At 32.8% G+C, this 24,812-nt stretch overlaps 1 pseudogene; it reads left to right on the top strand.

The window, feature by feature from the left end:
- The first annotated feature begins 776 nt into the window (after window positions 1-776).
- Window positions 777-24,812, top strand: part of LOC110427541 (putative 2-oxoglutarate-dependent dioxygenase AOP1.2) — a 58,621-nt pseudogene continuing 34,585 nt past the window's right edge.

Raw genomic sequence — 24,812 nt, 5'->3', positions numbered from 1 at the left:
CACTTTTTTTGTTTGGAACAATATGGTATATGTGTTTGGGATTCTAGGGCACGATCGTATTATATTAAGTAATTTTCAATTTTTTTCAATAGAATTGAAAATCGCATCCCAAACTAATGATGAATTATTAAATTTCAAGTAAATGAAAAACACGAATTATAATTATAATTATTTATAATTTATTCATAATGTCTTCCACATATACCAATTAATTAATTTTATTTATATATATATATATATATACTTGATTTTTTTATCACTTATAATAAAATAGAAAAAAGGTTAGGGAGCTCGAGAAGAGCAAGGGACACAACAAAAAGCAGGGGTTTTATATTTACAGCCACGAAAATGGCAGCGGCATCCCATGACTCAAGTTACTCAACCCCGGCCAAATAACAAAAATCTCAACTTGATTCCAGGACTGAAATAGAAGCTAAGAAGGAACCCTGCCGAAACAAAACTAGACTAACAGCCCACAAGAATCTAAAAAGAACTCCATAGGAAAACTGCCAAGACAGCAAACTCAACATGAGCACTGCCGGACGAACAACCAAACAAGAACAAGAAGCTAATAAAAACAAAAATCGAAACGAATAATTGATTCTCTTTCATTTACAAAGAAACTAATTAATAAGAAAAAAACCCCACAATGATTTATTTGTCTTCTAATAACACAAGCAGCAACAAGCATCTATGTATGAGATTGTATATGAATCATATAATTCACTCAAAATGCTTAACATAAACGCCTGATTAAGTACAAAGGGAAGAAAGAAATGGGCTCTGAAACCCCTTTGCAGCTTCCAGTCATAAATTTCTCAAAGCAAGACCTCAAGCCAGGATCCAGGGAATGGGATTTGTTGAAAAGCAAAGTCCTCCAAGCACCAGAAGAGTAAGGTTGCTTCTAGGCATTGTTTGACAAAGCTTCCTTGGAGGTTCGAAATGCAGTGTTCGAATGCCTGGAGGAGCTTTTTGACCTCCCTTTACAAACCAAAATGCTCAATGTCTCCGACAAGCCCTCTCATGCCTTTATTGCACCGCATCCTAATGCACCTCTATACAATAGCATTGGGATTGAGGATCCAAACATCGCTGAAAATGTGGAATCTCTTGCTAACAGATTTTGGGCCCAAGGAAACACAAGCCTCAGGTTCACAACTTTGTAGCTTTTTCTTTTTCTTTTTTTTTTTTAAATTTCATTGGCAAAACTATGGTGTTTGTGTCATTATGTCTATGCTATTAGTCTTTAAAGAATAATTAATCTACATTTTGCAGTAAAAGTATACAATCGATCGTAGAGCAATCATCGGAGCTTGAACAAATGGTCAGGAGGATGATTTTGGAGAGTTTTGATCTTGAGAAATACATGGATGAGCACATGAATTCCACGAAATACCTTCAAAGGGCCATGAAATGCAAAGCACCACGAACAACAGAGAAAAAGCTTGGGTCCAGAGATCACACAGACAAGAATATAGTCACTGTATTATGCCAAGGTATTGAAGGGTTGGAGATTCAAATGAAAGATGGTGAATGGATCCGAAACCGGACTCTTTAACTGTCATGATTGGGGATTCTCCCTATTTAAGTTACTCTTCCTTCCTCTTTTTAACAAGTTTATTGAGAGAAAATGAATTACTTGAGAACTTTTTTATTTAAAAGCTAGGGATTTTCATTAAAAAAATGGAAATCGAAGTACAGCTAATAAGTTTTTTTTTTTTTTAAGAAAAGCAAGATGTATTGCTGGGAAAGGTGTGCAAAGGTCAAACGATAACCCAAATCAACATGCGGGGTGGAGATTGACAACAATAGGACCAGAATTTTAGAACAAACAATACCTCCCTAGCAACAATACAAACATCAACGGCCAAAACAACGGCCAAAGACAAAATTCCAGAACTGCAATCCCCCTCAATTACAAACCGTGAACTGACTTATGAACTCAACATTTAGTTCCTCAGCACAAAACCAAGAATAGCCAGCAATCGCGAGTTTTTTTATAGTCATCAGCAACAGATTAATCCATCATAACAAAAACAGAGACGAGCTATACGTTCCATGGGCCGCCCACCACTCCTTTTCTATGTGATCAACTCCCGCCACCAGAGATTGTTAGCCCAAGTGCCCTCATCACCAGTCAAGACCCCACCAATGACCCCCTATAAAAAAACACTAGCTACAGGACAGAAATTGAGGACAGCACACTCGTATAGCTCTCAAGTCATTTGCACTTTGCAACCAGAATCACAAAACTCAATAGAAAAACAATTCATAGAAACTCAATGATGAGTTATAGATGGCATCCGGAACCAGTAAATGCATTATTGATTTACACATGATGCTGATTACTAATTTCCTGCACCACCATATGACCAATTCAAAAGACCTTGCGCAATAACACCACCAAAGCCTCCCACTTGGCAACGCTAACAGTCCAGATATTCCTGATAGAACTCAACAAACAAAGCCTAGAGATATGAGTTGCGACTAGTTCCAGGTGAAGCAGTTTAACCCCAACATCACATGAATTTAATTGAAAATCAAAAGGAGATCTTGTGCTCGTTCAACCCCAGCTTTTGCAAAATTTTGGTTTCGAAGCTGTTAATTTTTAGAATAAAATGTCTCATCTCCACGATCAAGATGCAGTATCAAGTACCCACTTAATAGCATTTTTGGAGTCACTCGCAATGATGAGGTTGTGACAGTTAACCCAAGTGCATACCGCGAAAACCATAAAGGCTTCTCTTACAGCAAGTGCTCGACAAGGTTTGCATCTCCCATTCCGGTAGACTTTGAAAAGAAAACCTTAATTAAACCATGTTCATCTCAATGTACACCACAAGTGCTTGTTTTTCTCTAGTACCATTAATTGCTCCATCCACATTGAACTTGAGGTGCCCATTTTGGAAGGCATTTTCATAAGACAATTTACTTTATCATTATGGGCTTATTCGTTACTGATGTAAGCATATAAAACCTAAACACATGAATAACCAATTCGTTTTCCTTCGGCCATTTGGACTTGGGACACCAAGCAATTCCAAGTTTTATTGGTTCAAACAACTGCAACATATTACGTGCATGCCTTCCCATCAAACACAATCTTGTTTCTATACAGCCAAATGAATTAGACAAATAGTAAAGAAGGTCATTCTCTGTATCTTTAATCTCTCTATATTAGTGAAGGTGACATTACACGCCAAGAAAAATGGAATAGCTTCTTTTGGAGTCGACCAATTGATCTCCCACGCATCACGCCAAAGTGTCCAAATTCTCCAAGACTCGCGACATTTGAAGATGTGACGATTAACCGTCATCGCCTCCTTATTGCATAGGACACGTATTGCTGAATTATTGCCCAGTAACCACGTTTTCTAAGAAACTCTTCTTTCTTCTTTTACTGCCACGTTTCCTCTAAGCACCTACTAAATGAAACTTCCACTTCTGAAGGTGTAAGTCTATCTTCTGTAGTGTCTTGTTTGCTTCATTCTTGCCCAAGACTATTTTGCAAAAAGAGTTAGTAGAGTAGACAATGCTAGCTGAACTTTTCCATATGAGTTTGTTTTCTAGAATCTGATCAGGATAAATTAATGTCCTTGAGACATCAAAAAAATTGTGTCCATTGTCTCACTTCCCAACTGCAAACTCTCCTTATTAGAGCAATATTCCATTACCATACATTGTTCACCCATGAATCAAACTCGTTTAAAGTTCCATATTCATTAACTACAAAAGAAAAAATTTCTTGGAAATGTTCAACGGAGAACCGTGCCTTTTAGCCATTCGTCATTCTAGAACGAGATATTGCTTCTGTTGCCAACCACAAAGCCCATATCTACAGTCACAAAAGAAAAGTAGTTGCCATTAGAAAAAGTGGGCTCATGATAATTTTCGATAGTGAGCAGACCCTCCACTGTCTCTAGCTTAAAGGACAAGGCTTGATGAATCTTCCTCCACTATGACTTTTCTCCAAAGATTATTCCACTCAGCACCATATCTTTCGGTCCACTTATTAAGGAGCAGTATGTTCTTTAATCGGAGATCAATAATTCGAAGACACTTACCATCTCTATAATTGCTAATGGATCCCTAGTCCACAAGATTCTACCAAGTACAGACAAACACCATAAAAGTCGTCTTTGTATTTTCTTCGAATCTTTTTTGACCTCTTGCGGAATCTGAAAAAGTAACGTATATTAAATGGCAAAGCTTGCCAACATTGCCTTAGTTAGTGCCACACAACCCCTAATAGATAACATTATCGACTTCCAACTAGATAACCGAGCTTCCAATCTATCAACCACATATGGCCAAAGGGATCAGGAATTTTACTTAACCGAAAAGGTAGGCCTAAAAAACTGGTTGGTAGTGAACTGACCTTGCAGAAATCAATTCGATCCATGACTGTAATGCTTTCTCTTCCATCCCCCTTCCAAACAAACTACCTTTATAGAAGTTAATCTTCAAACCTGACAAAACTTGAAAACATCTTAAGCTTAATGCTGATTAAACTATTAATCTTAAGTTTACAAGTGAAAGATCACTAAGCCATTACCACTGATACCACTCCCTTCACAAACCCTATATCCGTTACTATGTACATGAGGATAGTAAATGCCTCAATTACCAAGTTAAATGAAAATGGGGATAATGGCAACTCTTGTATTAACCTTCTCCTAATCTTGAACTATCTAGTAGGTGTACCATTTACAAGCATTGAAATGGACATTGAAGAGATACATGCCCTTATCCATCTATGCCATTAGTCTCCAAAACTCATCTTATGAATCATCACTTTCAAGAAATTTTAATCGACATTATCATACACTTTTTCAAAATCCACTTTGAGGAAAACATCATTGCTATTACTCTTACTCAAGAAATAAATAATCTCATTAATGATCAAGGTGCAGTTTGTAATTTATATACCTTTAATAAAGGTGAATTGATTTCTCCCCGACAATCTTTTTCTCCACATGTCTTAATCGATTGGCTAAGACATTAGAAACTATCTTGTACTTATTACCCATTACTCACTCAACACCTCCAAATTAGTATACTTTGGAATATGTTGTTATATGCCCTTGAGCTAATTAGATTGGTTAAGGAATATATATTGTCATTTAATGCATATTTAATCACATAACTATATGTGATAGAGGTTTTCCTTTAAGATAATGCAATAATAAAGAGTTATTAAGTACTAAGTGGATGAAGCCCATGGAACATAAAGACTTTGCAAGAGAATTGTAAAGTTGTTATAATTATGAGATCACTATGCAACAAAGCCATGTTCCTAAAACTGTTCTTGATCATTGTATTGTCAAAATAGGGTGTTGACAATGCTCAAACACTGGTACATGTTAAACCTCTTTACTTGGAAAGTAAGCAATCCATATAGATTAAAGTATATGAGATACTTGAGAATAACATGTGGGTGCTTGTTAAAGAGCAAGTTCATTAAACATGACATGTTATGAGAACTTCATTTGGTATTTTACTCAAATATCTATGGAATACGTTTTTATATGATAGTTGTGCAACTAGTCCTCAGACTTGAGACGTGATCATCTTGTATGGGGAATGACATACTTTCATTTCACATTTTTGGCTTTAAAGGTGACTAGATGCCTAAACAAGATGTTTTTGGGTCTACTATGAAGCATGCGAAGGTGAATGAGTGGTTAAAAAAGGATTTATCACCCCAAGTTATATAAAGGGATGTATCTCACTTGTTCTCAATTCTTGTTTAACTTGTATAAAGTCTTTGGCCAAAGCATGATTAGTCATGAATTATTAGAACTAATATGGAATGTCATAAGTAGACATCGAGCCGTGTTTAATGACATATTCGAGATATTTGATGAAAGGACCATATTGCACTGAGAAGCTTATCACTGAAGGGCTTTGTCAAATTCTTTAATTGACTCTCTAATATTTGGGTGGTCATGATGTATTGCTAGATGCCACTCATGATCTATAAATAAAAATCAATTATCAAATTGATATTTGATTAGGATTTATATTTAATGCCAATACGTTAGAAGCCTAATGGGTCACACACATTAAGTGACATGATTGGGATTAAATAAGGTTAATTAATTAAGTTGGACTTAATTAGAATAGATCAAAATAAAGTGAAAAATTAATTAAGTTCATAGAGACTTAATTAAATTAAAACACAATTATTGTATTTAGGGTTGCAACATAGTTTGGCTATATAAATATATTATGTTAGCAAGCAAAAACTCTAAGCCTCCAACCAATTCTCATCCATTTCATAAAATAAGAAAAGAAAAATAAGTGTCTTTGTCTAACAAGAATAGTATTCAATAAGAACTTTTGGTCTATTTGTTTTAAAAACAAAACTTACTAACATATGTAAAAATCCTGCCTTTGAGAATGTCTTATTTGGTTATTGTGTGGAGTACTATTAGAGGCCAAACACTTAGGTGGCTAAAGATTTGACAAATCCTAAATGTGAACAGGCAAAGATTTCGATTGCAGGATTTTAGACCGTTTTATTCTCTTTTCAGGTTTTTTGTTCCATCACAAGCGTTTTGGATTTAATTGGCTCCTGATTACGATATTTGGAGCAAGGTATGTAACTCTTAAACTTATGATTGTTCATAATTAATTTGAAAGTTGCATGAAAAATATAAACATTGATCCTACAGGATTCAATTGTTTCTCTGATTAAATACTAGTTCGTTTTTCCATTGCATTATATTTTTAATTTTTGGATTATTTTTAGGTTTAAACATGAGGTCAAATCTTAGCAAAATAAGTATAATAAAAGAAATGTTGACCCATTCATCAATATTACATGAGTAAAAAAAGGTATGAAACAACCTCATAACTTCATCCTTCACAGTTTTCTATTGATTTTTTAAAAGATTCAACCTATACTTGTTAGGCCTTGATGCCTTATTCTAATCACAACTACAAATGGCCTCCCAAGCTCCTCTTTTGAGAAAAGTCTCAAAATTCTCATAAAGTGCTTACAAAATGGCATAAAGTTGCATTCCATATCCTTTAAACTTGCCACCTTTTTGTAACCATAAAGCAACTCATAACACCTAGCCACCTTATTCATAATAGTTGTTAGACTTTCCACTACTATTTCTTGAACAACTAACTTTTCATTGAAATTGCTTTTTCTTCTTACTAAGGCCATAGCATGAAAAAATTTTGTATTCTTTTCTCCCTTAAAGACCCATTTCTCTTTGGAATTCTATTGCCACCTTTCTAGAGGTAGAGCTAGCTAACTTTTATTGGGGAGTCAAAGACAGACGAATAAGGGTTAAAACTTTTAAAAACTAATATGTTGAACTTAACCAACAATTAAATGATTGATAATAAAAAATAATTTTATATAACATGTAAATCAAGGAAAGAAAGACTTACAATAGTTCTTTAAGAAAGTTATACATGACCATGTTTCCTGGATTCAAATGCAACAATTATTGATGATGTACTAAAAAACATTCATTTCTTTAAGATTAAGTGTTGGACGATTGATTCACATTACACTTATTCATGAGTTGAAGCATTGAAGCATGGACAATTTGCATCTTTTCTTTTAAAGAATTTGTCAATTATTTTCAACTTACTCATACTTTAATCAAACTTGAAAATAAAATTAATGTAGATAACATCTAATATTCTTATTTTATTTCTATTTAAACTTATAATACTAAATGTAAAACTATAATGTATAAAATATAAATAGCTAAATACGAAATAAAAGATTCCTAATTTCTTCTTCTATAATCAGGATTATTAAAAGACTATATATTCAATATAATTTCTATTCAACTAAATATAAAATGTAAACCATATAAAAAAGATATAGTGAACATAATTTTTTCTTACATAATCAAGATTAATAAGTACACGATACATTAATGAAATTTTAAGTAACAGTGCAATACTATAACTTAAATTTGAAAAGTACATAATAATTTATTAATTTTAAAGATTAAAATCATAGAAAATAAAATCCACATGATAGAAAAAAGAAGAACATGACGAGTAGAAGATAAAACCCATATATGACATAACAAAAAAAAAAAAGAATATGGTTGATGGTTTGTAGAAATTTAGAAAAGAAAATCTATAAAAACTTAGAACATATGAGTAAATAGAATAGAAATGAAAAAAAAACAAATATAAATAAAAATAATGATATAAATTGAAAGAAGATAATTTAAAACACTTTAAAATTAGGTGTGACAAGTGGAATCATTTTGTTGTTCTTTATATATATTAATTATTAAAAAAAAATTATTTTTAAAAGGTTATTAACAAATATATAAAATATTTTAAAAAATTTATATAATATAAAAAAATCTTTTAAAATTTTGAAGGGTTGTGACAAAGGAGGATCCGCCTCTGCACCTTTCGATTTTATGTAAAGACCATAACTCTGCCTTCAACTTTGAAATCTCCATTCTAACTAACTCATGCTTTGCCCTTTCTTGTATAATGACTATTTTATTTTGAATTTCATCCTGAAGTTTTGTAATTGTCTACTAGATATTACCATAATTCAGTTGTTGTCGTTTATTAGTAACTGGTTTGAGAGATGTGGACCTATGTCAATTGCCAACATTTCTAGTACCCTTAACTTACTCTCTTCCTAAGCTACCTTGAAGATTTCTTGAAAACTTTTCTAGTCAAGTCAATAAATTGAAAATTTTAAGGGCTTAGGGCTCTTATAATCACCCCAAACAGAAAACTTTACATCCACTAGAAACTTATCGAGTTGACCAAATGATGCATTGGTCTTGTTATTATACTATGTATATTCGCTTCATCTCATAGGAAAATCCACAAGTCCCACCTCATTAACAAAATTTACAAAAGTAATTAAGGATGACTTGTTTTAAATCCAACCTACCTTTTCTTCCATCTTTGTCATAACATTAAAATCTCTTCCAAGAACTAAGGGATATCAATATCATGAATAATCCTAACTAACTCATCCCACAGTTCTTTTTCTTTTGTGCTCATCATTTGATGCGTGAGTCGCACCTTTTATTCCAATTTTTCAAAGTACCAATAAGCGAAAAAAGTAATTTTTTCCCATAATATTGGCTCTAAACAAACAAAAAAAAAAGTTTTGTCACAAATTAATCAACCACTTTGACGTACTATTAGTTTGAGCATATTGGCTGTTTTTATCATTTTTCCCTCACAAAGAATTAATCACTTTATAAATTCACCTACTTTAATTTTGTCTCTTGGAAGAGAGTCAAATTAGGTTTTACCTTAAAATCAAATTAATCATTGCATTTCTCTTTTCCATTTACCTAGATCCTTCCATGTAAGAAGATTCATAAAAAAATGGACATCTTATCCTAGTAAGCGAAAAACAACTATAACAATTAGCTGAGTCATTCCTTTTGTATCTCCTTTTCCATTTTGGTGAACTTGATTATTGAGTCCTTGCGACTTTGAAAAATTCGTCCCAGTTTTGAGGCAACCTCTCAAGTATCTTCAACCATCTTCAATATGAGTTTATTTTAGTACTCAATATCACTATCAAAGAATAAGTTGTCGAATAAATGCAACACTCCTATATTTTCACCATTATGCATCTCCACAATTTCTTTACGTAGACTCTTTCTTCATTTTAGTATTGTTTTCATCTTATACATTTTACAATTATTAATAGCCCGACCAAAATAAAATAACCTTTTTCATGTTTTCTTGGCTTAGACCTTTATCTAATTTTCTTGCACCCTTTTACATGATTTTTCTCACTTCTCAATTCTGGTGGTGATTTTCAGTGTGATTATCTAATCCTAATATTCTCTTTTCACAACTCAACAATATTTCTTGGCCCAACCTTCACCTTATCCTCTAATTTCCAAGCCTCCACCTTGCCCCGCATATAAGTTTCTACCCTTTTTTTATTACCATTTGAATCCACTGTGTGAATTAGCCTTACATGTGGCCTAGACATCTTTACCTTCTTTTCAATAATTGTCGATTTCTTCCCTATTTCTCTTCTACTGTAGTCAACCCTTTTGAATCCCCCCCCACAACACCCATTTCTTCACACAGCTATTAATAATTGTTCCACCCTCCTCTTACATGTGTTTATTTTATCATTTTTTCATTTATTTTATTCTTCTTCCATGGTTGTATACTTCGCCTCACCTTTACCTTAACATGAACAACATTCAATGGCTTTAAAACTCACAAGCCCTCAACTAGAACTCCTTTCCTCCTAAAATAACCCCAACATTAGTTGCATCCAACCTATCTGGCCTTTTTTTAGTCAAACATCTTATTTCCTTCAATTTTTCTCTTTAGCAACCTTTGGTCCATTACCAACTCTTGTTTATGTGCCATTCCTCAACATTCTTTCCATTCATAATAGGTTTATCAGCTCGTTTCATTTCATTAGGCCTTAATAGCAATTTAGGTAATAAATTACAAGCCCCATTATTTAGGGCTATAAAGTAAAGCCCACACTGTTGAATTAGGCTCTAACAATTCCAATCCATCTATTAACTTTCACTAACATAATGTTAGCCCACTTACTTCAACCCATCATTTTATTTTGGGCCCAACTTGATGTCTAAAGAGTGTCCAACTGTTGGTCCCAAATAAATGTGCTAAAGGGGGGGTGAATAGCACTTTTGGCTTTCACTAAACTTGATTTCTAATTGGGAGCAAGTAAAAGGTGTATGATGAAAAGTTTGATGCAAAATGAAAGACTGATTTAACAAAGAATGAAAATGAAAGATAAAATAGAGCAGGCAATACATAAAGATTTATATTGGTTTGTTCAAATACCTACATCCACTACCTTGATTATTCAATAAAGGATTTTTCAACAATCAGCTATAATGCGTGGACATTCCTAAGCTTTCACCAACTTTTGAGTGACTTTTCACAGGCTCAACCACAACCTTTAATAATAGTTTTTTTCGGGATCAACCAAAACCCAAAACTAACTTTTCTAGCTGAGTTAGAACCTATACACTCAATCAGCTACCCAAGCTTGATTAATCCCCTTAGAATGACTCGCACACTCTAAGTAATCAAGGAGAAAAGAATAAAGAAGTACCTATGACACTAACCTGATCTGAATGGTACAAGATGAAGTGCTTAACTCTATTACAAAGATTAGAGTGAAGTGTAGAAACTATGCAGAGAGTTTTTGCTATTTTAAACTCTTTTTAATCTTGAAAGCCTTTAAAACTGATTCATAACCGTTGGGAGTGCCTTATATACTTGAAAAATCAACTCTGATGGGTGTTAAATAGATTCTAACTGTTGAAAATAATTTGGAGACAGTTCTAGCCGTTAATTTATCTTCTAGTGCTTAAATTCAAATTTTCAGACAGATGCTCTTAGTAACCACATTGCTACTTAGTCGATTAAGTCGTTTATGTCTCTGAACCTAGTTTTTGGTAGTAGGCTTCTAGTCAACTAACAATACTTTTTAGTCGATTAAGTCGTTTTTATCTCTAAATTCAATTTTTGATAATAAGCTCTTAGTCGACTAACAATGTCACTTAGTCGACTAAGTGTTCTCTGTTACATAATCTGCTTAAACTTGTTAACTTCTCTTTTGAATTTTATCCAACCAACTCTCTTGATTATCCAACAAAGAGGTTTCTATTTTATTGCTCAATTATAGCTCCTTATTCTTATGAGTTTTGATATTTGTTTTTGAATGATCAATATATTATTTAACATTTATTTTTATTCTGCACACTCAAGTAGAAAAGTTAGACATAGATAAATGGGAATGTTTTATTATCATCAAAAACTAATGGAGCCAACACCAACATCCCATGTGAATCATGTGCCTTTATATTTGCTCCCATGTTGCACTTTAGCTGCCTAAATTGACAACTTTTTTCTCCCTTGAGCTCTACTTCTTCTTTCAAGTTTTTGCTAATTTACAAGGTTGAAATCTCTTCTTTTGCACAATCAACCTATAACTGTTTACTTTTGAAGTTACCAATTTTGGAACTTGAGACCATTAAATGATCAGTTTCAAATTTGCCTACCATGGGTGACTCCATCATTCCACTAATTGAGGCCTTATTTTGCCCATTACAACTTGTGATTTAGATTCACATTTCACTAGTGTCATCCCACCACCAACACATGTTGGTGCCGTTGCTGTTTAAGGACTCGACAAATGTTTAAAATATCATCCTAACTTCTAAAGCTTTGGCCTCGATTTCTCTCCCCTTCAATTTGACTATGGACACCATAATAGACATACATTGACCATTAACATGTCATTCCCTCTTTTTAGTTACCATATCAAGCATGATGAACTTTCTTTGTCATTCCTAACAGCCCCAAAATCGTTCTCATGCCAAAGATGGAATGGGATATTTTCAACCTTAATCTATTAGGGATTTAAATCATGTTATGATGACTCATACACAGTGAAATATTATTAAAATTTAATCTCCTAAGCCATGGATCACTTTAATTGAAACTAATCTAGAAAAATCATATGAGAAATTTTGACATACCTAAAAGTTTACTTTATTTGGTGGAGTCCTCCTTGGCTTTTTTTTTTTTAACTTTTGTACACTAACCAGGAGTTATCAAATCATAGCAGCATAGTTGTCTTGCCCTAATGGTGATCTACACAGTGATTTCCTAAAATCTCTTCACTAAGAGTGTGTGAATCCTTAAGCCAAAGTTTGTGCTAGCAAACTCTCAACTATGGGCTCCCTCGTGTTTCTCTTTTTTTGGTTGTGATCTTATCTCAACACATGAGAAAATAAAAACAAAACTCTTTGTATCTATTCAAGAGCTAGATAAGAGACTCTTTTAAAGAGTGAATTGACTTACTTTATGTCCAACAAAGATTATAAAATGTCTTAGGCTAATTGTGCCTTTATTTAATACTCCATTAAATCATATTTGATTTAGCCTAATACTTAAGTAGATTACACCTCTATAAGATCAATTAGATCACATTCAATTGAACTTAAATTAATTTCGACAATCCACCTTATGTGTGTGACCTATTAGGTTCCCAACATGATAGTAATAAATATAAATTAATTAAATTAAAAATTTATATTTATATTTATAAATCATAAGCGGCATTTAGCAATGCATCATGATCACCCAAATGTTAAGAAAGTCAATATAATTTAACTAACCTTTCAATGTACAGTATCTCAGTACAATTTGATCCTTTCATCATATATCCTGGATAGATAGAAAGCCTGGCTCGATGTCTACTTTCTAACTTATCCATATTAGTCCTATAGCTTCTATATTGATCTATCAAGATTGCCTTGGCCAAGGACTTTAATCAATATAAGCCAAGAGCAAATGAGATATGTCCCCTTCAAATCACTTGGTGTGATGAATCCTCTCTGGACTACTTATTCATCTTCACATGATTCATGTGTTAAGAGTTTTAAGAATATGGTGCCTTGGAAAGCAAGTATAATCTCATGCTTAATTTCATTAATTTATTTGTAATGAAAGTACATTTTGATAATAAGACAAAGAGTTGTTTTAAATTCATTATCTAGTTATTAAGGTACCATGATTCTATTAAGATATTAAAATACATTTGTATAAAGAGTCATACATAGCTGACATGTATTTTAGTTGAATCTAAAAATTATTCCCAGCAATATAATAAAGCTAGTCACTTTATTATGTTAAGGTTGTAGTGTCTAGATTACTTCCAATGAAACGAATGTGATTCATTACAAGGAAATGATGAGTCTTAAATCATCAAAATGGTTGACTTCGAGTAATAACCCTATAACATGAACTGGAATCATATGAGAATCAAAATTAAGTTTAACCTCTACTTAAATCTTGATCTTACACTTATGCATTTGTTTATAGTAGAATCAAAATCTTGATGGATAGTGGACTCGTGTTTAATCTCCTTATAATCTTTGATTTACCATGAGCATAACCATCATAAAGCATTAATCTAGACTCCATATTTTGAGATTATAATCGAGATGTATATCTAGGAACATATATCCAAATAATGGAGTTCATAACATTAACATCACCTCTAGTGCTTTCAGGAAGATTGGTGATTAATTTAGGCTCAGTAGATTGATAAAGTAGCTATTCATCACATCTAGATACTCAAAAGATTAGATCTAGAGTATTGAATCACTAATTGAATGAAATTCAAGACTAGGAGACAAAATTAACATAAAAGGTAAAACGATAATTTCACTTTTTGTCATTGGATGGTTATGAAGGTTCACAATATACAGTTCACAATTGGACAACTAATAATTAATATCAAGTATTGAATTGTTTCTTATAATTATAGTTAATCCAAGAGTGCAACCATGAATCTATGGTGGAGAGAGTTCATGGTTAATAAGCTTGCATTATTTTTTAATGGGATTAAGAATAATTTTAAGTTTATTGGAGCTTGGAATATCTATGTCCAAATAGATTCCCCACTTAGCTTCGTAGAATTCAATTTGTTTAAGTTGAAATGCATGTTTTATTTGATTAATTAAATTATGTACAAAAATGGCAACTTTAACATGTTTGTATTAATTTGGATAAGAAAACATGTTTGATCTTAATTTAAACAAGAAAATATGTTTGTTTTAATTTAAGACAAGAAAAATTTTTTTTGTCTTAATTTAGATAAGAAAACATATTTGTCTCAATTTAGACCAGATAAAATATTTTTGTCTTAATTTAAGACAAGAGTTGTCTTAAATTAAGATAATGCTAGGAGGATTCTTGCAAAATGAATCTAGACATCCATGTTGATAAAAGGAGACTCCATGTTTGACTATCACTCTTTTATTAAGTATTAATTCTTTTTAAACAAAGATGGATAATAATAAAATAAGAGTTATTATTCAATAAGGAGTTTTATTTTATCAAGAACTTTGAATGATAATTATAGAATTAAATTATTTAGTATTTAATTTTAATTTTGATAATTATGGACCATATTTAATGCTTCCATAACTCTATATGGATGGTCAAGATCAATTCAAAGGTGTTTGATTTTGATTAAACCTTTGAGGCAAGAGTTTTAATAAAAAGAGAAGAGATTGGAAGAAAATATCTGAATGTACTTTTTCTTGAAAAAGTTTCAATTGTCACTTCTTTCCTCCTCCAAAACTTTATCATTTCTTTCTTCCCTTCTCCCATTCTTGGATAAACTTTTTGAAAGAAAAATAGCCATTAATTTTTAGAAAGAAAAGAGAGACAAAATCGGTTGTCATCTTGTAGTCTTGCATTCCACACCTTGTCCACTCAAGGTTCTAGTTGAAAGTATTTTTGAAGAATAAGTGGTAAACTTGTTCGATCGAGAAATCATTCATTGACGTGGTGGTATCCAAAAATAAGAATCTCAAAATAAAAGGTATGGTTTTTCTTACTTAATAGATTCTTATTTTTTAAAATATGATTATATTACTTGTAATAAGAATGATGTGCATTTTTGCTTGTGTAATTGGATTGCTTGCTTCCTTTATATAAAGAAATTTTTGAAATCCATGCTTTATACAATCACATCAATCCACTAAAATCCTACTCCAACATCATGATATACCTAAAAGCACCCTGTTTAAGCATCTGGTCATCTTCATACCTATAAAGCATCTGCTTTATATCAAAGCATGACAATTCACATACAAGATGACCTGGTATCACAAGTTTAAGAATTACTTACACTATTGACACATTAGAGTATTTCCATAGACACTTGAGTGAAATACCAAATGGAACTCTCATAGTGGGTCATGTTCAGTGAACTTGTTTCTTAACAAGCACCCACATACTATCCCCAAGTATCTCACATACTTCAACATAAGAGATCAAGTGCTTACTTCTAAAGTAAGGAGGCTTAGCATGTACTGGCCTTTGAGCATTGTCAATGTCTTATTTTGGACAATACAATGACTAGGGACATATTTAGGAACAAGACTTTGATGCATAAGAATCTCATAATTATAACCTTTATAATTTTTTTGTAAGACCATTATGTTTTAAGGAATTTGTCTACATAAGTCTCTTATAACTCTTTATAAATAAACTCATGGATATAGAAATATCTCATATATTATATAAAATATCCATAATGTATTTAACATGAAATATGACTAATTAATGTAATGTTTTGCAAGCATACAATCGATTGGCTTGGAAGGCTTGCATTAACAAGCTCTGACTAGCACTAAAGCCAATCGCCCATGTATTTAATACCAAAGCCCTCCAAGTGGTGATTGTGTTTTTGTTGGGACAAAACTTTGGTCAGCTAAGTTGTCTTCTGTGGGTACTCTATCTATATTAATATCACCTTTTCCAATGATCTCCCTAATCATGTGATAACTGTTGAGGATTTAAATTATACTAAAATAACTCATACGCGGCAGGATATCATTAAAATTTTAATCCCCAAAGCCATGGATCACTTTAATTGAAACTAATCTAGAAAAATCATAAGAGAAATTTTGACATACTTGAAAATCTGCTTTCTTTGGTGGAGTCTTCCTTGACTTTTCATTTTAATTTTTGTACACCAACTAGGACTTATCAAATCATAGCAACACAGTTGTCTTACCTTTAATGGTGATCTACACAGTGATTTGCGAAAATCTCTTCACTAAGAGTGCGTGAATCCCTAAGTCGAAGTTTGTGCTAACAAACTCTCAACCTTTTGAGCTCTTTTGTGTTTCTCTCTTTTTGGCTGTGATCCTATCTCAACATATGAGAACGTAAAATAGAACTCTTCTTTCTATTCAAGAAGTGGTTAAGGGATTTTTTTATAGAGTGAATTGACCTACTTTATATCCAACAAGGATTATAAAATGTCTTGGGCTAATTGGGCCTTTATTTAATACTCCATCAAATCATATTTAATTTAGCCCAATACTTAATTGGATCAAGCCTCTATAAAATCAATTAGATCACATCCAATTGAACTCAAATTAATTTCGACAATTCACCTTATGTGTGTAACGCATTAGGTTCCCAACATGTTGGCAATAACTATAAATTAATTCAATTAAGAATTTATATCTATATTTATAGATCATGAGCGGCATCTAGCAATACATCATGACCACCAAAATGTTAAGAAAGTCAATATGATTTGACTTACTTTTCAGTGTATAGTATCTCAGTGTAATTCGATCTGTTCATCATATATCCTAGATCGATAGAAAGCTTGGCTTGGTGTCTACTTTCTAACTTATCAATATTAGGGTCTACTTTCTAACTTATCAATATTAGTCCTACAGCTTTTATATTGAACTATCAAGATTGCCTTGGCCAAGGACTTTTAATCAATATAAGCTAGGAATAAATGAGATATGTCCCCTTCAAATCACTTGGGGTGATGAATCCTTTCTAGACTACTCATTCATCTTCGTATGCTTCATGCCATGCCCAAAAGCACCGTATTTAAGTATTTGGTCATCTCCAGACCTGTAAAGGTGAAATCAAAACATGATAATTCACATACAAGATAACCTGGTATCACAAGGCTAAGGATTACTTACACTACTGACACATGAGAATATTTCCATAGACACTTGAGTGAAATACCAAATGAAACTCTTATAGCGGGTCATGTTCAATGAACTCCATAACAAGCACCCACATACTATCCCTAAGTATCTCACATACTTCAACCTATGAGATCAATTGCTTACTTCTAAAGTAAGAAGGCTTAGCATGTACTAGCCTTTGAGCATTGTCAATGCCCTTATTCTTGACAATACAATGACTACGAACATATTTAGGAACAAGGCTTTGATGCATAAGAATCTCATAATTATGACATTTATAATTTCTTTGTAAGGCCATTATGTGCCAAGGACTTTATCTACATAAGTCTCTCATAACTCTTTATAAATAAACTCATGGATAAAGAAATACCTCATACATTATATAGAATATCCACAATGTATTTAACATGAAATATGGCTAATTAATATAGTGTTTTTTACAAGCACAAAATCGATTGGCTTGCAGAGCTTACACTAACAATAACGCCACAATACATGTTTGGATCATTGATGAGACCTCAGTTCCTTTGCTTACGTAATGGCTCTATTATTGTCACAGTACAAAATTATAGGATCAACAATGCTAAAACCACACCAAGTTCAGTTACAAACTTCTTGATCCAAATTCCCTCTTTTGTTTCCTCAAATAAGGAGATGTATTCAGCTGTAACTATAAAATCTGCAGTTATTACTTGCTTAGAACTTTTCTAGCTAATGGCACCATCATTTAAGGTAAATATAAACCCATTTTGCGATTTGCTATCATCTTTATCAGATTAGAATGCAGCACCTCCATATCTTTTAACTTGGAGTTTAGGCCCTCCTTAGACCAAGAAAACATCCTTAGTTCTTTGTAAGTACTTAAGGATATTTTTCACTGCAATCTAGTGATTCTCACTTAGATTTGATTGGTATTTGCTCGTGATACTCATAGCATACCCCACATCTGGCCTAATACATAACATGACATGCATGATGGATTCTATAATCGATATATACAGTATCTTGTCCATCCTCATCCTCTCTTCTCGTGTCTTTGGACACATATATTTTGAAAGATGAATGCCATGTGACATAGGCAAATGTTCTTTATTGGAGTTAGTCATGCTAAAACATTTTAGCACTTTGTCTATATAAGTGGATTAGGACAACCCTAGCAGTTTCTTTGATCCATCTCTATAGATCTTTATTTCCAGAATATAGGCCGCTTCTCTTAAATTTTTCATGGAGAATTGATTGGATAGCCAAATTTTGACAGTCTACAGCATTGGTATATCATTTGCTATTAGTAGTATGTCATCAACATAAAGTGCTAAAAAAACAATTGCTTATCCATTTACCTTTTAGTAAACACACGGATCATCAAAATTCTTGAAGAAATCTATTCTTTAATAATTTCATCAAATTTGATGTTCTAACTCTTACACGCTTGCTTCAACCTGTAAATGGGCTTTTGGAGTTTGCATACTTTATGTTAATTATCCTTGGATGTAAAACCTCCAAGTTGTGTCATATACACTTCCTCTTGTAAATTCCTATTAAGGAATGTTGTCTTTACATCCATTTGTCATATCCCATAATCATAATATGCAGCAATAGTAAGCAAAATTCTAATGGATTTAATCATGGCTACAAGTGAGAAGGTTTCCTCATAATCAATTCCTTCAACTTGGTTATAATCTTTAGCAACCAATCTAGCCTTGTAAGTTTATACAGTACCATCCATGTCAGTCTTTCTTTTAAATACCCATTTACATCTTATGGGTTTTACCCTTTCAGGTGCATTAACCAAAGTCCATACTTGGTTGATATGCATGGCATCCATCTTGAATTTCATGGCCTCCAACCACTTATCAGAATCAATATCAGATATTGCTTCCTTATAAGTAGTGAGCTCTTTGTCAATTGGCAGATCATTTCTTTCCATCATAAATTTATATCTCTTTAGAAGTTGTCTCTGTCTCGTAGATCTACAAAGCACTTGTATTTCTTGAGCACCAGTTTGAGCATCCAATGCTTCAACTGTCTGCTCAAGTTCCAAAAAGATGTTAGTTTGTGGTTTTTGAACTTTTTCAAGAATTATTTTACTCCCACTAGTCTCTTCAAGTAAAAACTCTTTCTCCAAGAAAGTGGCATGTTTCGAGACAAACACCTTTTTCTTGGTGGGATTGTAAAAATAATATCCTACAGTTTATTTAGGATACCCTACAAACTTGCATTTGTCAAATCTAGCTCTAAGCTTATCAAACGATGGACACTTCACATAAGCCGTACATCCCCAAATCCTTGTACAAAACAAGTTTAGCCTTTTTCCATACCAGATCTCATATGGTGTTTTATCAAACGATTTGGTTGGAGTGTTGTTAAGAAGATAAGCAGCAATTTCTAGGGCATATCCCCAAAAGGATATCAAAAAGTCTGCCTACTCATCATGGAACGAACCATGTCCAATAAGGTTTGATTTCTCCTCTTAGGCACTCCATTAAGTTGTGGAGTCTTGGATACAGTCCATTGTGATAGAATCCCATGTTCTGTTATGACATAGGAACTTCTAGGATTGTATTTTATTTAATTTAGTTTTTGTTAATTTTAGTTGATTTAGGAGTTTGTTCTATTTAGATTAGGATTCTTTTCTTATGTTTATTAGATTTTAATACTTTTAAAAGTTAGTATTTGATTAGAATAGTTATGCTCTATTTAGGAATAAAACACTTATTTTATTTAAATCTCTTGTTAACTATTCTAATTGTATTAGACAACTAGAAGTAGAGTTTTATTAGGATGTGGGTTTATGATACCACAAATAGGACCATTACGTTTAGTTGTGAGGCATTCAAGTTCAAAGTTAATAAATAATATTTTTTTAAGCATGAGTGTTTATTGCTCTAGGTTTTTTTTAAAAAAGTAAGAGGTTTTAGTATCTTTGGCCTAGCCAACGAAAGTGGGGTTTTCAACCTTACCAAGATTGGTGATTCACCTTAGTGGGGTTTCCAACCTCCCCACGATTAGTGTTTTTCACAATGTCTAGGTATCATTACAATGCTTCGGCATCAGTTTGGTATTAGAGTAGGAAGATCATTGTTCATTGCGTAGTTCAAGTTTGTTATTGGGTTTCGACAATCTCTGTTTGAATAATTTTATTTTTATTATTGCTTTATAGTTATATCATCATCTTTTTCTACATCACCACATTTTCATTGCCATATAATAAAATGCCACCAAGACATCAAAATCATCACAAAGATGATCATGAGATCGAGATTACAAAACTACATCAATAAATCCAAGAATTCCAAAAGCAACATGCAAGACGTGATGCTCAAATCAACAATAACAGCTCTAGTGATGAAGAGAATGATGCCAACTTGTTTCATCAAAATTCATCCTTTAATGAAGAAGTACCAATTCATTGCCTAAGAACTACTGCTACCAGAGATTTGAAAATCAAAGTCAACATTCTTGAGTTTGAAGGAAGACTTCACCCTGATAACTTCCTTGACTAGCTCTACATAGTGGAAATAGTTTTCAAGCTCAAAGATATTTCCAATGAAAAACGTGTGAAGCTTGTGGTAATTAAATTGTAGAAGTATGCTTCTATTTGGTGAGAAAATCTTAACAGGTAGTCAGAAAGAGAAGGTCACAACAAGATCAAAACATGAGATATGATGCGTCAAGAACTCATATGTAAGTTCCTTCCTAAACATTATCGATAAGAAACTTTTATCAAAGTTCATAACTTAAGTCAAAAAACAATGTTGATGGAAGAATATACAATGAAATTTGAACAATTACATATGAAATGCGATGTCCATGAACCTGAAGAACAAACTGTAGCTCATTATCTTGGGTGTCTCAATGTTGAAATTACAGATATTGTTCAACAAAAATCATATTGGAACTTAAATGATGCCATTAGATCAGCATTAAAGGTTGAGAAACAACGATCACAGAAAAGCTCAGTGAGTTTATCTAGACAATAAGAGTATCTTAAACTATGGAAGTCATAGTTTAGCAACTATTCCATTTCTAAAGGTAAACTCTTCAATAACTACAAACAATAATGATAAAGAAACTATTTCTACTCATGCTTCTAATGTGAACAACAAGTGCTTCAAATGCCAGGGATTTGAGCTTATTGCTTTTGATTGTCTAAATCGAAGAATTATCTCTTTAGTAGAAGAAGAAGTTATGGAAGAACCTAGCCTAGAAAAAGTAGATGATGAGCTAGAAATATCCAACAACGAAGACATAGAAGAAGTTCCTACTGACCATGAAGAAGCTCTTATTGTTTGTCATAACCTCAACACTGCTATGATGACAAAGATGAAGGTTGGCTTGCTCACAACATATTTTATACAAGGTGCACATCTCAAGGGAAGGTTTGCAATATCATTATTGATAGTGGAAGCTGTGAGAATGTTGTTGCCAACTAAAAGGTAGAAAAGTTAAAAATTCCAACTAAAGTAAATCCTCATCCTTACAAGCTACAATGGCTGAGACAAGGAAATGAAGTGAAGGTAATGAAGCATTGTTGTGTTCAATTCTCTATTGAAAATAAGTATCAAGATGAAATCTGGTGTGATATTATCCCAATGGATGAATGCCACCTATTGTTGGGATGCCCATGGCAATATGATCATCGAGCTCACCATGATGGATACAAGAATACTTATTCCTTCATCAAAGATGGAGTAAAAATTATGTTGACTCCATTAAAACTAAAAGACCGACCAAAGAGACAAAAGAAAGATAAAGCACTTATCACTGTGTTTGGCTTAAACAAAGCTTATCATGAGTCAAGCCTCTTATACCTCTTAATAGTTTAGGAGGAAAATGAAGTATCTTCACCTTTATTTAAAGTTATCAAACCAATAATTGAGGAGTTTTGTGATGTTGTACCTGATGAGATACCCCATAGACTACCACCAATACAAGATATTCAACATGCCATTAATTTCATCCCAAGTTTTGTAATTCCAAACAAGCCTACTTATTACATGAGTTCGCAAGAGCATAAGGAGTTGCAACATCAAGTTAAACAACTTTTGGGTAAAAGCCTATATCGTTTTCCCATTTCTAAACGTAATGATTTGTTAGATCAATTGCATGGTGCTATTATCTTTTCTAAAATCGATATACTTAGTGGTTATCATCAAATTAGAATGTGACTTGGAGATGAATGGAAGACAACCTTCAAAACAATAGATGAATTACTTGAATGGTTAGTGTGGACCATGACAGTATGTGGATCCAAACATCTACAAGAAGTATGCCAAGGCCTATTCGTTAGAACTAAGTATTTCTGACCCAAGGAGAATGGCACAAAAGCATGTAGGATTATATTTTATTTCATTTAGTTTTCGCTAATTTTAGTTGATTAGGATTCTATTTAGATTAAGATTCATTTCTTATTTTTATTAAGATTTTAATACTTTTAAGAATTAGTATTTGATTAGGATAGTCATGTTCTATTTAGGAATAGAACACATATTTTATTTAAATCTCTTGTTAACTATTCTAATTATATTAGACAACTAGAAGTAGAGTATTATTAAGATGTGGGCTTATAATATTATAAATAAGACCTTTAGGGTTAGTTGTGAGACAGTCAAGTTGAGAGTTAATAGATAATATTTTCTTAAACAGGAGTACTTATTTCTCTAGGTTTTTTTTAAAAAGTAAGAGGTTTTAGTATCTTTGGCCTAGCCAACCAAAGTGGGATTTTGGCTATTTTTCACCTTAGTGGAGTTTTTAACCTTACCACAATTGGTGTCTTTCACAATGCCCTGGCATCATGTTAAATAATCTAGAATCTCTTGACTAAGATATTTTCTACCTCGATCCGATCTAAAAATGAGAATACTCTTCCTAATGTGTTTCTCAACTTTAACCCTAAACTCTTTGAACTTTTCAAAAGCTTTAGACTTGTACTTCATTAGGTACACATAACCAAACCTAGAATAGTCATCTATAAACATAATGAAATATGAATAACCTCCTCTGGTTGGTGTGTTTCAAAGTCCATATACATCCGAATGTATTAGCCCTAGAAGCACACTTGATCTTTCAACCTTTCCAGTAAAAAGAGTCTTAGTCATCTTACTAAAGAGACAACATTCACAAGTTCCATACGATTCATAATCAAATGGATCTAGATAACCTTGTTTATATCCCTTGGCTATCCTTGTCTCATTGATATGACTAAGTCTACAATGCCAGACAAGGTTTGATTTTGATTACCTTTTCTAGCTTTCTTGACATCTATATTGAGCATTGGGCTATCAAGATCCATAACATAAAGTCTTCCATGACATGTTGCGGATCCATAAAATATATAATTTAGAATGGCAGTGCAACAATTGCCCTTCATGCTAAATTCAAAATCATCATTCTTAGCTAGCTATGAAACTGAAATTATGTTTCTAGTTAATGCTGGTACATAATGGCAATTTTTTAGCTCCAGCACTAAGCCAGATGGTAAAATAAAATCACAAGTCCCAAAGGCAACTATTGCAATTTTTGCACCATTGCCCACTCTTAGAACTACCTCATTTTTACCAAGCCTTCTACTATCGCTTAAAGCTTTTATGTTAATACAGAAATATGATCCACATCCTAAATCTATTATCCAAGATCTAGGATTAGCAGTAGGAAGCTCAATCATATTTAAGTTATCTCCTTACTTGTCAAGATTACACCTTTCCATTTATTGAAAACTTTTCTCAAAGTGACATACCACTCCAAACATTTTAGGTTGATGGCATCAAGTATGCCAAGCAAAGTAGCAATTATTATACCCATTCTAACTACCTATAAATATAGAAAAGTTATTTGTATTAGTTTGTCATGTTATTAACCAATTTAAGACAAGGTATTAAATCTTACATTGATTCTCCCACTAATTTTTCGTAATAATAGCCCTCACTATTATACGAAAATCTCAACTAGGTATTTCTATTGGGCTGGGACCTTTTCTGAATTATTGCAACCATGAGTTACCCAATAAATCACAATAAGCCTAATTAGGTAGATAACATAGCTTATCAATTGCATCCACATGCAACTGCTAGATCAGTTAGGCGACACCTCATTTTCTAAATGCATCATATGCATTCTGCTGAACCTTGCCTCGAAAACCCACCAATAACTCGAACGTGCTCATGTAACAGCTTGACCTTGATTGACTCAACAAGTCTCCTATCAAAAGGGTAGCCTGGTCATCTTATTATATGGTAAAAAGCAACTTAATCATGTGAAAGCATGTGACTTAATATTTTAATGAGGGATTTT

The sequence above is a fragment of the Theobroma umbraticum genome, unplaced genomic scaffold (assembly GCF_002168275.2).
Source record: "Theobroma umbraticum cultivar Fairchild unplaced genomic scaffold, ASM216827v3 scaffold_34.0, whole genome shotgun sequence".
Taxonomy (NCBI): domain Eukaryota; kingdom Viridiplantae; phylum Streptophyta; class Magnoliopsida; order Malvales; family Malvaceae; genus Theobroma; species Theobroma umbraticum.
The sequence above is the reverse complement of the archived record's forward strand: the minus strand, read 5'-3'. Positions and strand labels throughout refer to the sequence as shown.